At 38.4% G+C, this 14,113-nt stretch overlaps 1 protein-coding gene and 1 long non-coding RNA gene across 5 annotated transcripts in view; one reads left to right on the forward strand and one right to left on the reverse strand.

Moving 5' to 3' along the window:
• Nucleotides 1-14,113, forward strand: part of LOC135316352 (uncharacterized) — a 124,337-nt gene that overhangs the window by 106,631 nt on the left and 3,593 nt on the right. Inside the window, exon 8 of the long non-coding RNA XR_010375725.1 lies at nucleotides 11,096-11,202. This is a non-coding gene — a long non-coding RNA (uncharacterized LOC135316352). The remainder of the gene's footprint in view (nucleotides 1-11,095; nucleotides 11,203-14,113) is intronic.
• Nucleotides 1-14,113, reverse strand: part of HTR1F (5-hydroxytryptamine receptor 1F) — a 120,095-nt gene that overhangs the window by 81,313 nt on the left and 24,669 nt on the right. The window lies entirely within an intron of this gene.

Consider the following 14,113-nt stretch of genomic DNA (forward strand, 5'->3'; position numbering starts at 1 on the left):
ACAAAACTGCATGAAATTTGTTGCCTAAGACCTGGAAACCAGGGAGAGCTTTTCTTTGTGATAACTGTAAAATTTAAAAGCATAAACAAGTGTTTTTCAATGTTGCAGGTATTGGTATAGTCTGGAGCGATAACTGTTAATAGAACAGATCTCTCACTGATAACACCCTGCTGAGTGACTGGGACTGCATAATACTGAAGTGGCTTTACATCTTTGAAGCATCCTGGTTTAAATGACCTTTTAGCAAAGCTCTTTCTCCCTAGCATTTAAATTCTGTTTCACACTATTTCTTGAATTTAGCAAGTGAAAAGCAGCATGCTTTAAGAGTTACCTTTTAATTATACAAGTGTTTACTTCTATCATCTTAAAATTTCTTTCTGAATTTCTTTGAAGGGTTCAGGATTTGAAGAGAAGAAATTATTTTAAGACTACCTCTGTAAAAGCATGTTTTCTTTAGAACGGGGTTTCAGCGACTTTGGACAATAGACAGAATCAGTATTTGATGTCAGATTTTGCCTGCGTGAACCCCCTCACTCTCCTCCCACACCCATTTAGACCTCTACATGGCAGGGACTTTTGCATATACATGTCCAACTCTTTAGACTTGTTTTCACAGAAACTTATTCCATTAGCTGTTGGATATTTTTGTTCTTATTATTCTTCCCTGTCCTCTTCCTCATTGCTTTCCAATGTGCAGTTTAACCTGCTGGCTGATATTCTTCTTCCAACAAATTAGTGTTTGTGACACTAGAATCTTTTTGCTTCCCCCCCTTTTGTTTCTCCTTTTTGCATAATTAGCTTTTTTTTTTCTGCACATGCTTTTCAAATATCTTTAATAATCTCTTCTCCAAATAAACTGATTCATCTCCTCACCCCATTCTAATATATGTATATATGAGAACGGACTATCTCCTGTACCTTGCTCTCCCATCCATGACCTGTCTTTCTATCCAGAGAAGGGTTAGACATGCTGTCAGGACACTGACTGCATCAGCATGCTCTGCAACCTCTCGCTTCGAGGGGTTTGGCTGGCTGGGCTCAGGGCTGTGATATTCATTGTCACTTCTTTTTCACTTGCTGGGTGTTAGCTCCAGGGCTGCTGGTGGCTCGAATTCCCCTAACAAAGATTCTGCTTAATCTCCTTCCCTATTGCTACCATCAGTTATGGTCTGTAGATATTTCATTCTCATTTTCCAAATTCCTCTTCTTTTTTTTTTCTCCCCCGATGGCAATGCACCAAGAACACACTTGCATTGTGCAGGGCCGTGGTGATCTCCCGGGTGTGGCCATTGGGAGGGGAAAGCACAATTCAGAGCGGAAGGGTCCATCACTAGGTATACCTAGCTCCCCTCAAGTCTCTAGCTTGAAGATATTTTGTGATCTGAGCTCAAAAGTGACCAGCAACATATAAAAACAGCAGATCCATTGGGTGACATGGTCCAAAATCCTTACAGTAGTTTGTTTAAAACCAGTGTTTTGGACTCCATTGCTAAACTCCTCAGATGCATAAAAACAGGTTGAGTGTATCTGCATGATACAGGATACTGTGTGTGGATCCTGATAGCTTCCTACCTGGCAGGGTGGGTTTTAAAATGCTTAGACATGACAGTGATTCAACCCATTAAGCAGACAGATGCTTTATAGACCTGATATTACACCATTTCTCACCCTAGAGAGTTGCTTTCTGTACAACACTTCATCTTTCATGATCTTAATTAATACTAATTGGTATATGATTGCCTCTAAAAATACTATTCTATGAGGAAAACTAATCTCTGATGTTACAGGGATTGGTGCTTGCGAGAAATCATAATGTACTACAGCCCTATGTAAATTATTAAATAAGTCATCTTCCTCTGTTTTGATTTGTATATATCCATCTGTATATTGTTTTCCTCCTTAGTTTATATTGTAACTCCCACACCTGGAGCTTTCACCACATGTTTTAAACCATTTCAGAAGTAATGCATGGCTAGAGGAGATCACACTTTTGAAAACTGTAATGAAAAACTGTTATTAAACAAGGGATACAGCTTTTTTATTTTATTTAATTTTCTTCAGTTTGCTTTCAATTGCATACTAATTCCGCTCTTACGTAGAATTCACTTCTGCATTTATATGGCAGGGTGGTTTCACTTATTGTCCATTACTGTTTTGAGAAGGAATTGACCTGCATACATAAAACTAAAAGCAGAGATCTTAGATCTTAGTAAACAAAAGCAGAGGAATGAATTAATCTTTAAAGCTGGCTATGACACTGAACTCACAATTCACATATTATTTTTGTCAGCAGCATGTCCAAACTGCCAAGGCCAATTTTTGAAAATCACAGCTGTGATATCTACAATAACTGAACTACAGGAAACCTGCAGTTAGGTCATCCTGCCTTGTCACTGCAGATGAAACAAAAGATGATAGTTAGCATTACTGCCTACTGATTTTGCAGTATGTTTTGTTCAGTAAAAACAATTCTCATGATTAATAGTGTTATAAAATAGTATGCTGAGTGCCTTCCCTCCTACCCTGTGTGGTTGACTCAGGTAAGGAGCGTGATGGTGTAGATCAACCCCAGCTGAATCAACTTGGTCCCTGTTTATGGTGGGCAAGTGCAGAGAAAGGTGATGGAATGGGCTGGGAGGGGGCATCAGAGAACTGGATGGGACCAGGTGGTTTTTGGAAGCCATCTAGGAAAGGGGAAGCTTTAAAAATGAAGTAGGGGAGGGGCTAAGGCCAGTAAGCAGCCTTCTAGTCGGGAGGGAGAAACACTCTGGGCTCTCTCTGTACAGTAGGTAAAATGTTATCACAAACAGAAAGAGGCCAGTCTCTGGAGTTGTCAGCCAGAGCTGCTGGTCAAGGGGGAGGTGTTAAAATTAGGCTCTATGTTGGAAGAATATTAGGAAATTGATTTGGGCATTTTACTGTGTTCTAACAATCTAATTTTCAGAGGAAAATTTATGGAGTGTGCTGCCAGTTATTTCAAACAGAGCTTGAAAAATGCTCCTGCCTAAGGTAAACACTACCAACTTCAGAAGAACTCAACTGTTGTTTCAGAGTGCTTAGATAAACATATGTTCCATATCTACAGTTATTTGTTTTGCGGAATTACTAGTAATGGTTTGGAAGGTTTATTCCAGCCTCCTGCAAGCACAGGCTATTTGACCACGGGTGTCTGATTTAGAAGGTCTGCAAAATATCTACTTTGCATGTTTGCAAGCAGTCCAGGAACAAATTGCTTGATAATGCTGTTACAAGTATAGGCTATATGTAGTAGCATAACAGAAGCCATGGACAAATAATAGTGCTTTAAAGGCCCTAAGTACTTGCAGTAGTAGGTAATATGAAGTGAGAAATATCCAGAGGTCCTAAAATTGTGTCTCATGCTAAAGGTAAAGGACTACTTTTTTTTTTTTTGGCTCATCGTTTTGCTTTTTTCAGCTTGGGCTGAGGTGGTTTGGCTTAGCCTGAGGGAAGTGACGAGGAGCTGCTGCACTAGCCCTGTGAATTGAATGTTGATAGGCAAGCTAGCATGCACTACTTGCAACCTGTCTCTAGCTGCAGCCAATCAATGGGGACAACTTCAGGGCAATAGAGCTGGATGCTGAAAGACACCCTAGACTTAATCTGACAGGATTCAGAAGAAGGAGCAGAAAAACTTGGAAAACAAATGACGAGTCATAGGCAAAAAGATCTTTCTTGATTTTGTCAGGTAACCAAATGAAATCCTGATGCAGAGGTTTAATACAGTATAGGTATCATGCAAATAAATTTTTTGGCTGTACGGGTGCACCATCAATTCAAGGACCTGTAGTATAGACTCAGTTTTCTGTCTGCAACAATTCTTAGGTATATAAATCCCTGTGTAAAGTGATCAAACTGTTTTAAGACAGTGCAAGTTACTTGCCCAGCTGCTTTGTCTGGAAGGCTGGTCCAGCATGAAAGAACTTTTTCTTTCCTAACTTCCAGTTTCAGTTGATTCATAAACAGTTTGTATTTACTTGAACTTTTACTGATGTTATCTTTGAAACAGATCTTCTCTTACCTTCCTATATGCCCTCTCTCAGCTTTGTTTAGTAAGAGAAAACTGTCCAAGCTCGTGTAACTTCTCTGCTGAATAATCCATTCCTTTAATAGTTTTTCTATACTTCCTCTGTACCATTTCTAGCTTACAATATTTTTTTTTTCAGAATGTAAATGGTCAGAAAAGTAGTTCAAATAGTGTCTCTATGAAGCCTTTCAAAAGGATAATCATCTCTCTCACTTCTAAAACTATCTTGCCTGAAGCATTTTAAGATGTGGTCAGCTTTTTCCACACCTGCATCACACTAAGAGCTTACAGCACTATGCTGATTGACCAGTACATCCTGATTTTCCTCCTTTTAGCTGTCTCTGGTACATAACCTCCATGGAAATAGTAAGAATTCTTATTATTGATCCCTGATCATACAGCTCCATCCCCTACACTGTAAAATGCCTTCTCATTTTTATCATGAGAACATGTTATTGCCTGTTGGCATAGATACCCAAGAGCTCTGGTCATACTGGACAGTGTTCAGCAAAGTTATATATGAGGGGGAAAAAGCATAAATCTCTTTCATTGATCAAATGAAACCTCCAGACTTCCCCAAGCCACATATAAAGCCTAAAATGTGATCCAGAAGATGAGATGCTAAGAATGTGGTTCGTGCAGGTTGGTGGTCTTGGTTACAACAGCCTGGCAAGCCCTGACATGGTTTCAGTTGCCATATCCACTGTTGTGGTTTGAAGCTATAAATAAAACCAAATAGGCAGAACTAAGATAATTTTAAGTTGGGCATGAGTACTCAGACTTACCAAACTTATGTATTTAAAATGTGTAAAAGCCAAAAAAAATACAATTTTGAATATAGTAGAAATACTATGAAATCAGGTGAATGGATTCTTATTGTATAGACATCATTTGATCACTCATGTTTGTTTTGAGTAGATACTTTCAAAGCAAGACACGTGTTCGAAAGAATCTCTCCAAGTTGCCATACTAGCAGATGATCTCAAACTTTTACTATAGCTTTGTAGTAAAATATCCCAGACTTTACTCTGATAGCCTGTCTATAACTAGACTATTTATCAGGTAATCTTTTAGATGTGAGGAAGAAGAAGCTAAATGTACAAGTGGCACAAAGAAAATACATTTAATTGCAAAAACTTGAAATTGTTCCCAAAGAGCATTTAGACATTTCAAATGAAACAGAACCACTATTCTGTTCCTCAATAGAGACAAATCACAAAAAATTAGAATCCACACCTCCCACAAGTCTACATCTGATAAGCTTGCAGAGACCAAACACAAATCTGTACTTTCTCAAGGAATATCAAACTGCGAGGGATGCTGAAAATGTTGTGGGACATGGGAGGGTGGAGGGAAGGGCGGATGATATTCCCTCTTTGACGAGGTGCACAAAAGTGGAGCAGCCCAATTCTACACCAAAGCTACATAATTTAAAAATACTTTAGAAAAGGATTGTTATTACAGCTGACTTAAGTCACCAAAGCAGATGTTGGCAAGGGAAGAAGAGGTTCAAACAGTCTAAATATACAGAAATGTGAGTTCTGATCATAACCTTTGCTCCTTCAGAACCTTTATGCCATCTACTTTTCTCAGTATTTCTGTAGTGAAAGGCACTAATGATACTCTGAAATCTTGCCCATGCAATTTCTAAAGACAATGTTTGCAAAGTGTTTTGATGAATAAAAATAGCACCAACTAAACATCATTTCTACCACTGGGACACGTACATGTAGATGCATTGATAATAAGAGGAGGTGGGCAGCTAAGCGTACCAGCGAAATAGAGCCTTGTGAAGAAAAGTTCATCCCAAAATTTAATAATTTTACCAAAACATTACAAATTCAAATTCACAGAAAGCTAGAGAATAAATTACTGCATACAAAATTCATATCTGAAATGCTGAAATGAAATGCTTATACTCGAAAACACATGCTGTTTAAGAATTCTTTCTGTGTGTCAAGAATTTCTTGTAGGATTTTTTTAAGGGTTAATATAAGTAAAGACTATTTGCTTATTAGCATGGAAGCTAAACAATCAAGAGATGGGATCCAACAAATATCAAATGCCAGAAACCTTATTTAAAAGCCATAATAATAACCATATAATCTTTCTTGCAGTATGTCATATATGCATCTTGGTTGATGAACAGCTAATTAATCTTGTAGGCTAGAAGCTAAAAAATCACAGGCAGCAGCATCAGTGAGCAATCTTTACATCTGGAAGAGAATACATTGTAAAATTAAGTGTTTTTCAGATCTACAGACAGCCAGACATCCTTTATGCTCAGCATAGTGTTTATCTCTTGTATTATGCTTCTCTGAAATGAGCTTTTTGTTTTGATTTTTTAGAAAGAGTTTAGGATTAATAAATCTTCTGTGAATCAGCTATAAAGATCTCTATCCTGCTTTCAATGTCCAGGGCCAGCTCAATCTGTGACTGAGAATATTTTTACTGTAAAAGAGTCCTTTTACATGTGGAACTTAACATTTCAAGTGACACAATACTGAGAGGAGCATGATTTTTCAACAATTTTAATCCACCCATGTAAAAGAAGAGATGCAGTTTATACTTCTAATAATATTAAATTCAGCAGTGTGGTCTGAAATATTCCAGGGAAGAGAATATTTTCATTAAATGTAGATGCATGGAATCATTTATGTTGGAAAAGACCTTTAAGGTCATCCAGTCCAACCGTTAAGCTAGCACTGCCAAGTGCACCACTAAACCATGTCCCTAAGCACCACATCTACACGTCTTTTAAAAACCTCCAGGGATGGAGACTCAACCACCTCCCTGGGCAGCCTGTTCCAATGCGTAACTACCCTGTCAGGGAAGAAATTTTTCCTAATATCCAATCTAAACCTCCCATGGCACAACTTGAGGCCATTTCCTCTCATTCCATTGCATGTTACCTGGGAAAAGAGACCAACACCCACCTCACTACAGCCTCCTTTCAGGCAGCTGTAGAGAACAATAAGGTCTCCCCTCAGTCTCCTCTTCTCCAGACTAAACAACCCCAGCTCCCTCAGGCGCTCCTCATAAGACTTGTGCTCTAGACCTTTCACCAGCTTTGTTGCTCTTCTTTGGATATCTGTAACGCAAACATCTGTAACTAGGATGGGGGGCTTTTTTGGCATTCCATTTATATTCAGTAGTTCTTCTAGGATGCAGTGTTTTGCATCTGAAAAGAAGTCATCTAAAACAGATGAGAGGACTTGCATTCTGTCTTTTTCTCTTCATTGGCTACAAAGAGAATATAGAATGACCTGCCTAGACATAGGTTTCTAAATTACATATGAAAATCTTGTCTCAAGCAATGACACCAATTGGTAAAACTATAAAAGAAATAGGTTTATAGAAAAGATATGGTTGATGAATTACTACCTTTGTATGAATATCTGCCTGGGCTGAAAATAGACTATAATAAATCTAGTGTGCTTTAAAGTGGATCAGCAATACCACTTGGCAAATCTCACCTACTAAGCTAGGGGTTTTTTTCTACTGAGAATGTGGGCATCTGGCAATTCCTGTGTAATGCACTTAAATATGTAGTCCAGAGTCCACCTGGCAGTGGAGGTGCTAGGTAGCTCATATTATTTGCATGTCCTTAGCCTGAAACCTGCTGCAGGAATCAAATATCTGAGGTTCTACCTTCGGGTTTGGTATACCTTCACAACTCTGACCAGAAAGTACAGATGTGTGCTCAGCAGCAGCTCTTCATGACAATCAAGGGCCACTAGAAATGAAATCTTTTAGGGGCCTTTATCTATTCCAGAAGTCTTCAGTTGCTGTGACTTGCTGTAGCTTCAACAGCCCTAGAAAACATGCATTCCTCACTAACGCAGCTTTCTTTGAAGGTATATGTTAAACTAGAACCCAGAATATACATTATTTAGTTAGCTTGTGTCTCAAGTGAGCACTTTAAAAACAGGATATAGAACTTTCCTAAGCTGTGCACAGTACTCAGAAGACTGTTCCATATCTGAAACTACCATAAGAAGTTAACAACTATGGGTGTATCATCTTGCAAATTTAATTTTTAAATGAGAACAAGAGAACTTAAACTCAGCTTTCAGGCCTCTGAGGACTTTCTTTTTTCTGTTCCCTATTCTTCCTTTCCCTGTTCATCTATTGAAAAGTGAAAAAAAGACCAGAAGAGTAGAATTAATTTGGATATTGATCCAATGAGTTAATACTTCTACCATTGCCATTAGAGCTACTGTAGTTGGAAAATAAAGCAAAAGAAATATTCATCTTAAATTCTTCCACATCAGTGGTAGCAACTACTTTTATTAGTACAATATTGAAACAAGAAAACCCCACCAGAACCACTTTTGGTTGCAAGTTTGAAGTGTTAGTCCCACTTATGTTTCTCCTTGTCTGTATTGAAATTTAGGACAAGTATAAGCCCAGTTACAATCACAGGAGCCACAGGTGTGTACAAGAAGTGACTGAAACAGTGCCACACTCCACCCATGAAAAAGCAAAAGTGAAAAAATATAAAGAGTATTGCTCTCCCCTTACAAGAATCTTGCAATTTGTATTTCCAGCTCGTAACAGTAGAAAGAGTGCACAGACTAGATGATGTAACAGCTTAATAAAATAGCGAATATATCCAAACTACTTGGTACAAGTAAAAGATTAGACCAAGTTCTCCCTTGGTTTTCTTAGACATACATCCAAAATGCCTATACTTGCAATAGGAACTTGTGTAGAGAAGGCATTGTATTTAAAATATTAACGGAAATTCAAAGATTCTATTCTACAACTGTGCTAAAATTCATGCTTCAGGCAATGCCGTGGGAGAAACCTAAGCTACTGGTGTGCATCAAAATGAAAACTTGAGGACTTCTATTTATGCATGTTGATGCACTGTATTAATGTGTCATGTGTATCTAAAACCAAAAATTACTTTATCTTCCTCTTTGAATATATGAGGCCAAGAGGAGCAGAGAAAGCCCACTAAAGGGGGCAGGAGGGTTTCTTCATGGTTTTGTGGGGCTAGAGACAAAGGATGGGGCTTGCTCTGTGCTTGGGGCGGTCCTAGCACCACCCCTCAGCATGGCACCTGAAACCCTGTGCTGGCATGATTTTGGCATTCTGAATGGCAGAACAGTGCAGAAAAATTATGTCCTGGTGTGCCGTAGAAAAGGGAGTCATCCTGAAGCTCTGTGCCTCATGGTCAGAAGTCATCCCTGGCCCTACTTTTATTTTGTCATACAGCCAAAGCGACCTTGGCTGAGCCAGGTCTGGAGGGTTAGTCCCTGAGGAGTTGGAATGTGCATCAGCTTGCACCCGTTGGCTTGCGTGGTCCACAAAGCAAGCCATTGGCTTGTGTCCTGTGGGTGCTATAGACATTCTCCCTCTTCTTCCCCAAATAAAAGATGTGCTGTCTTTGCTGCCCCCTTCCTCTCTCTGCCCCCTTTCTCTCTTAGCTCTGTCTCTAAGTGGAGAGTAAGTGTGTGCAAGCAGTGATGAGGTAAAGAGGGGAGAATATTTAAGTATTCATCCTCTGTAGTACCTTCTCTTTTTACTGCTTGCAGTAGAAGACAGGCTAATTCCCTGTATTTCCTCTTTTCTCCACATTTTTTTTGTCTTGTCCCTAGGCTGTAGGGAGCTGGGAATCAGGGGACTAAAACTTCCTTTTAACGCTGCTACTTCAAATCCAGCTGAGGCTAACAATGACTGACTGTTTCAGTGTACGTAAAATTAGTTTTCCCCGGATTTCAGTGGATCAGAGGCTGTACCTCACAAAATAATTAATAGCGCTGCTAGAACCCAAGCAGATAACCCAAAGATGGAAGACTTGACATTCCCAGAGATCTCATTGAAGGTCTGAGCTGAATCATGTCCAAGGGGCAATGGAAGATAAATATGCAGTTCAGCCGCTTTAGTCTACGTACCTATTTTGGAGAGGGGCGAAAAAAAAAAATTCCATATAGACCCAGGCATATTCATCAGCTACATGACCTGTACAGATACACTGTTAACAAAACTGTTAAAGGCTTGGAAAACAGTATAGCTTGCTGCTCAAGTACGAACCAGCTACGTAGTGGTTTGCTGAAGGTCTGATGAGAACACTGCAGTTGTATTTTACTGATTGCTTCTGTCTTTCTAGAAAAACTAATGCTTTTTTTAGTTTTAAGCCATAAAGCTGTTTCCAGCTCTGCACGCCATGGTGTTTCTGCCCCATCAGTTCAGCCATTCTGCCACAATCTGTTGTTAAAATGATTTTACATTTCTTAGAGGATATTTGAAAAGGGTGGAAGAAAACAGCAGATTTGCAGTGGATTTGGAGGGTATAAATAAATATGAAGATAACACTGAATCAAAGCACCACTACCTCAGTGCCCCTTCCTTAAAGGTTTTGTTATTGACCATTTATCTGAGAGCTAGACACACAGATGGCACTAATCCCCACCCCCACCCCGATGTGTCACGTTCGAATAATGTATTACAATAACTAACACACAAGTTTCCCCACAAAGTTCAGTCACTTTGCACTAAAATTGATGTATTCGATTGTTAATATTTAATGTTTCTCCTGTGAGAGCTCCAGTAATAGTTTTCTGTAGGCAATTTGTCTTTTATTTACAGGCATGTATAATAATTGTGTTTGACAGCAGGAACATAAAAATATTTGCAGATAAATTTTACTCAAAAAACCCCAACCCTCCCAAAGGAAAAAATATTCAAGGATGTTGAAGAATATATTTTAAATGTTAACTAAAGAGCAGTTAAACATTTTTCAAACTGTCCCATTTGGCACAGCTGTAAATAACAATCTGTCGATTATAAACAGTCTTCTGTTGACTATGTTAGCAAATGTTAGGCTTACTTGCTATTAACTGACAGTTTCAGCTTAGAGTATATTTATAAAGTTCTGCAGTGTTGACACTAGTACCTATATCATTTCTTGCAGATTGGTATAATGCTGAAAGAATCTTTGTGCAAACATATTTAAAGCTCTTCATCCTTATGTCTGAAGATATTGATATGGATGGAGTTAGAGATATTTATCACCATCTTTACTTTGATCCTCTTCTGCAGAAAGGCAATAAGCTGAAGAATTCATGTATCTGGAGAAGCACGGAAGACAGTTTCATCTGCCAGTGAAAGTAATCACTGAGGTGTAAAGGATTGGTTGACTTCTGGATGTGAGTGCGTACAACATAGATGTCTTGCAAATATTACATGTTGCATACTGATCTTTCATCAAAGCAGAATTTATGGGTGTTTTCTCACTACTAGACCAGTGGTGTGTTATATGATTCCATTAATTATTATGAAAAGCTGATAGCATTCAACAAAAGTAAATAATGATTATGGGTACCAGCGTATGTAGTACCGTATGAACAAGGAAAAGGGGGGAGATCAGTTCACTCCTGCTGATGAGCACTTAAATATTGACATCAGGCAGGCAGGGATTCTCAACCTGTGTTCCAAATGAAAATCAACTCTTGCTTGGCCCACTGGTTTGGATGTAAGACAAATATCATATGGTGAAGTGTGGTTTATAAAATATATTTTTCCTTTCTTTAAGTAGAAGTTATCAGTTTGTTGCTTTCAATTTAAAAGAACTGCTTATTGTATCAGATAGAGGATGCCCTACCCGCGTTCGGGCCATGCCATTACCTATGCATAATGCATATAAAACTTCCCAGCTTGCTAAAGCCAAAACCAGATGAAAGCAAAAATAGGACATTTAGGCACTGAAATATATGTATTATTTCTTAAAGAACAAAACTAAACTAATTGTCTAATTATCTCTTCCCAACCCCTGAAAACTTATTTGTTCTGGATTTTTTTTTCACGGGGTTGGGTAAAGTGAAGGTGCTACAAGAGCACAGCAAAGGGTGGCGTCAAACAAATGTGAAAAACGGCAGCACTTGGTCCCAGGTACTTCGAAAGCTGCACTGAGAAGAGACTTTATCTAACATCTCCCACTCTGATGTAAAATTACCGCCTACTCAATATGTTATTTATGTGTATTCAAAGTCATAGCTACTAGCTTGCCTTTAAAGCTGATGTTTTAAGTATTCGGTGTGCAAGCCCAGCAGAGGAGACATGCTGACAGTGGACCAGGTTCAACCATTTCTTGTATATTAGCATTGTTTGTTAAGGTCTGGTCTGCATTGCCTGTGCAAAAAATGCTGACAGAAAAAAGTGCTGACAGAAACAAAGTGCTCAAGTGTCGGTGAATCAGTTTGGCCAGAGGATTCTTCATTAAAGGTAATTATGCATGAGAAGAACTTTGCTTGATTGTCAGCTTGAGTTTGTAGAACTGGCAGATTGGAGAAAACAAAACAAATCTAACTTGCAAATAATGTATACTTTACATGGAAATAACGGACAGACAACAATTTATAAAGTTCATGCGTGCTGCTTTTATGGCCACTTTGCAGGCAGAACTATCATTTATATGGAAGTAGAAAGTGCTACCCCCCTATCTTGAAGGTTTCACTGTGATGAAGCTAAATCTGTTTAGAATGGCATAGTCGGGTCCAGAACCCCTTCGAAGGCAACATAAAAATTCTGTTGATAAACAGCCTGTCCCTTCTGTAAAACACAAGTGAAGAAAAAAAACAGCTTTAATAGAAGTGTCTGAGAAGTAAGCAGATTTAAGATAGACTGATTTAAAAATTTTTTTTAGAAGTAGATGTATATAAGAATTTTCTTTTTCAAGCTGAATCTTTTTTTCTTTTGAAAAAACTGGTCTTGCATAAGCAGGAAGAACTTCGTATGGCGATTGCAAAAACAAACAAGCCTTGCCCAAAACCCAGTCCCCAAACCCTCCTCCATGTGGGGTCTAAGGGTAACAATGTCCCGGCGTCCCTCCAGACCCCTTCCAAGCTTCAGCTGGAGCTGAAGTGGAGCAGATTGTCCAGGGCTTCACGCAATCTCCAGTTCTCTTGTTTCTCTCTTTAACTCTGGTTTGTACAGGTGTTTCAAATACTTCAAATACCTCAAACTGATGTTTTGAGGATGAGAAAAAGATGCTAGCAAATTTAATTTCCAGCTTTGAAAAAAGGTCTGTCACCAAATTGAATTGCATACCTATATATCAGTTCCTATAAAGGCAAAATACATTAAGAAGATTCAATAAAAAAAGAATTGGTTTTAGGAATAAATAAATACAGGTTAGCTATGAAATTTCTTTGTTCAGTGACTGGGATATAGAGTGCAAGTGAAACGTATATTTGTTCTACAGATTTTTTTGTGCTTTCAAGAGTGACAGACGTTAGAGTTGACTAAGAGGAGAAATTACAGAATTGAAATTTATTATATATATATTTGCAATTGCTACTTAATAAGATACATTCAGAAGTAGTGAAGATGTAATATGCACTGAAAATAGTAGACATGGAAGAAAATTGTATTACAAAAATGAATTAAATTGGATTTCAAGCCATCCATTACACAGTGGAAATGAACTTAGAAGAGAAGATATGGCTTGGCAGGCAAAATAATTATTTTAAATGGGTATATGCATTAAAAGGTTGTGTCAATGTGCACACACAACTCTAGTGACCTTGTCTGGTGGGACATGGGGGATTTTGCCTTCAGACTGCTTCAGGCTAATTGGCACTGCACTCCTGTTCTCCAAAAATAGAATAGTTAACATTGTTCTTTATTTGCAGAACCCTTTTTCTCTTAAATTATTGCAAGGCTTTTAAATAAGAAACCTTAGAGTATATTTGTGAAACGAGTCAGATATTTTAAATGGGTACGTTGAAGCAAACCTAAAAAGGAATTTACCAACGTGATGTGTCAGTAGCAAAAAGCTGGTGAAAGAGTTCACAAACAAAACATATATTTAAGTTTGGTTAAACCCGTGGAAGGAATATGCCGTGTCCTCCAAACTTGAAAAGCGTAAAGCTAATTATGTGAAAGACTTGTGCCTTCCTTTCTATTCTCATATTTCAACACTGTCAATAGTTTGTTTTAGCTTTGATGAACTTTGCATAAACTCTGGTAAAGTTTCAAAGTAATGGATTGAGGGGAAATTCTTGGTTGCTTCTTCTTAAGTATGTCTCTCATCTGGGCAGCATGGGTGCAGCTGATTAC

The sequence above is a fragment of the Phalacrocorax carbo genome, chromosome 1 (genome assembly GCF_963921805.1).
Source record: "Phalacrocorax carbo chromosome 1, bPhaCar2.1, whole genome shotgun sequence".
Lineage (NCBI taxonomy): Eukaryota > Metazoa > Chordata > Aves > Suliformes > Phalacrocoracidae > Phalacrocorax > Phalacrocorax carbo.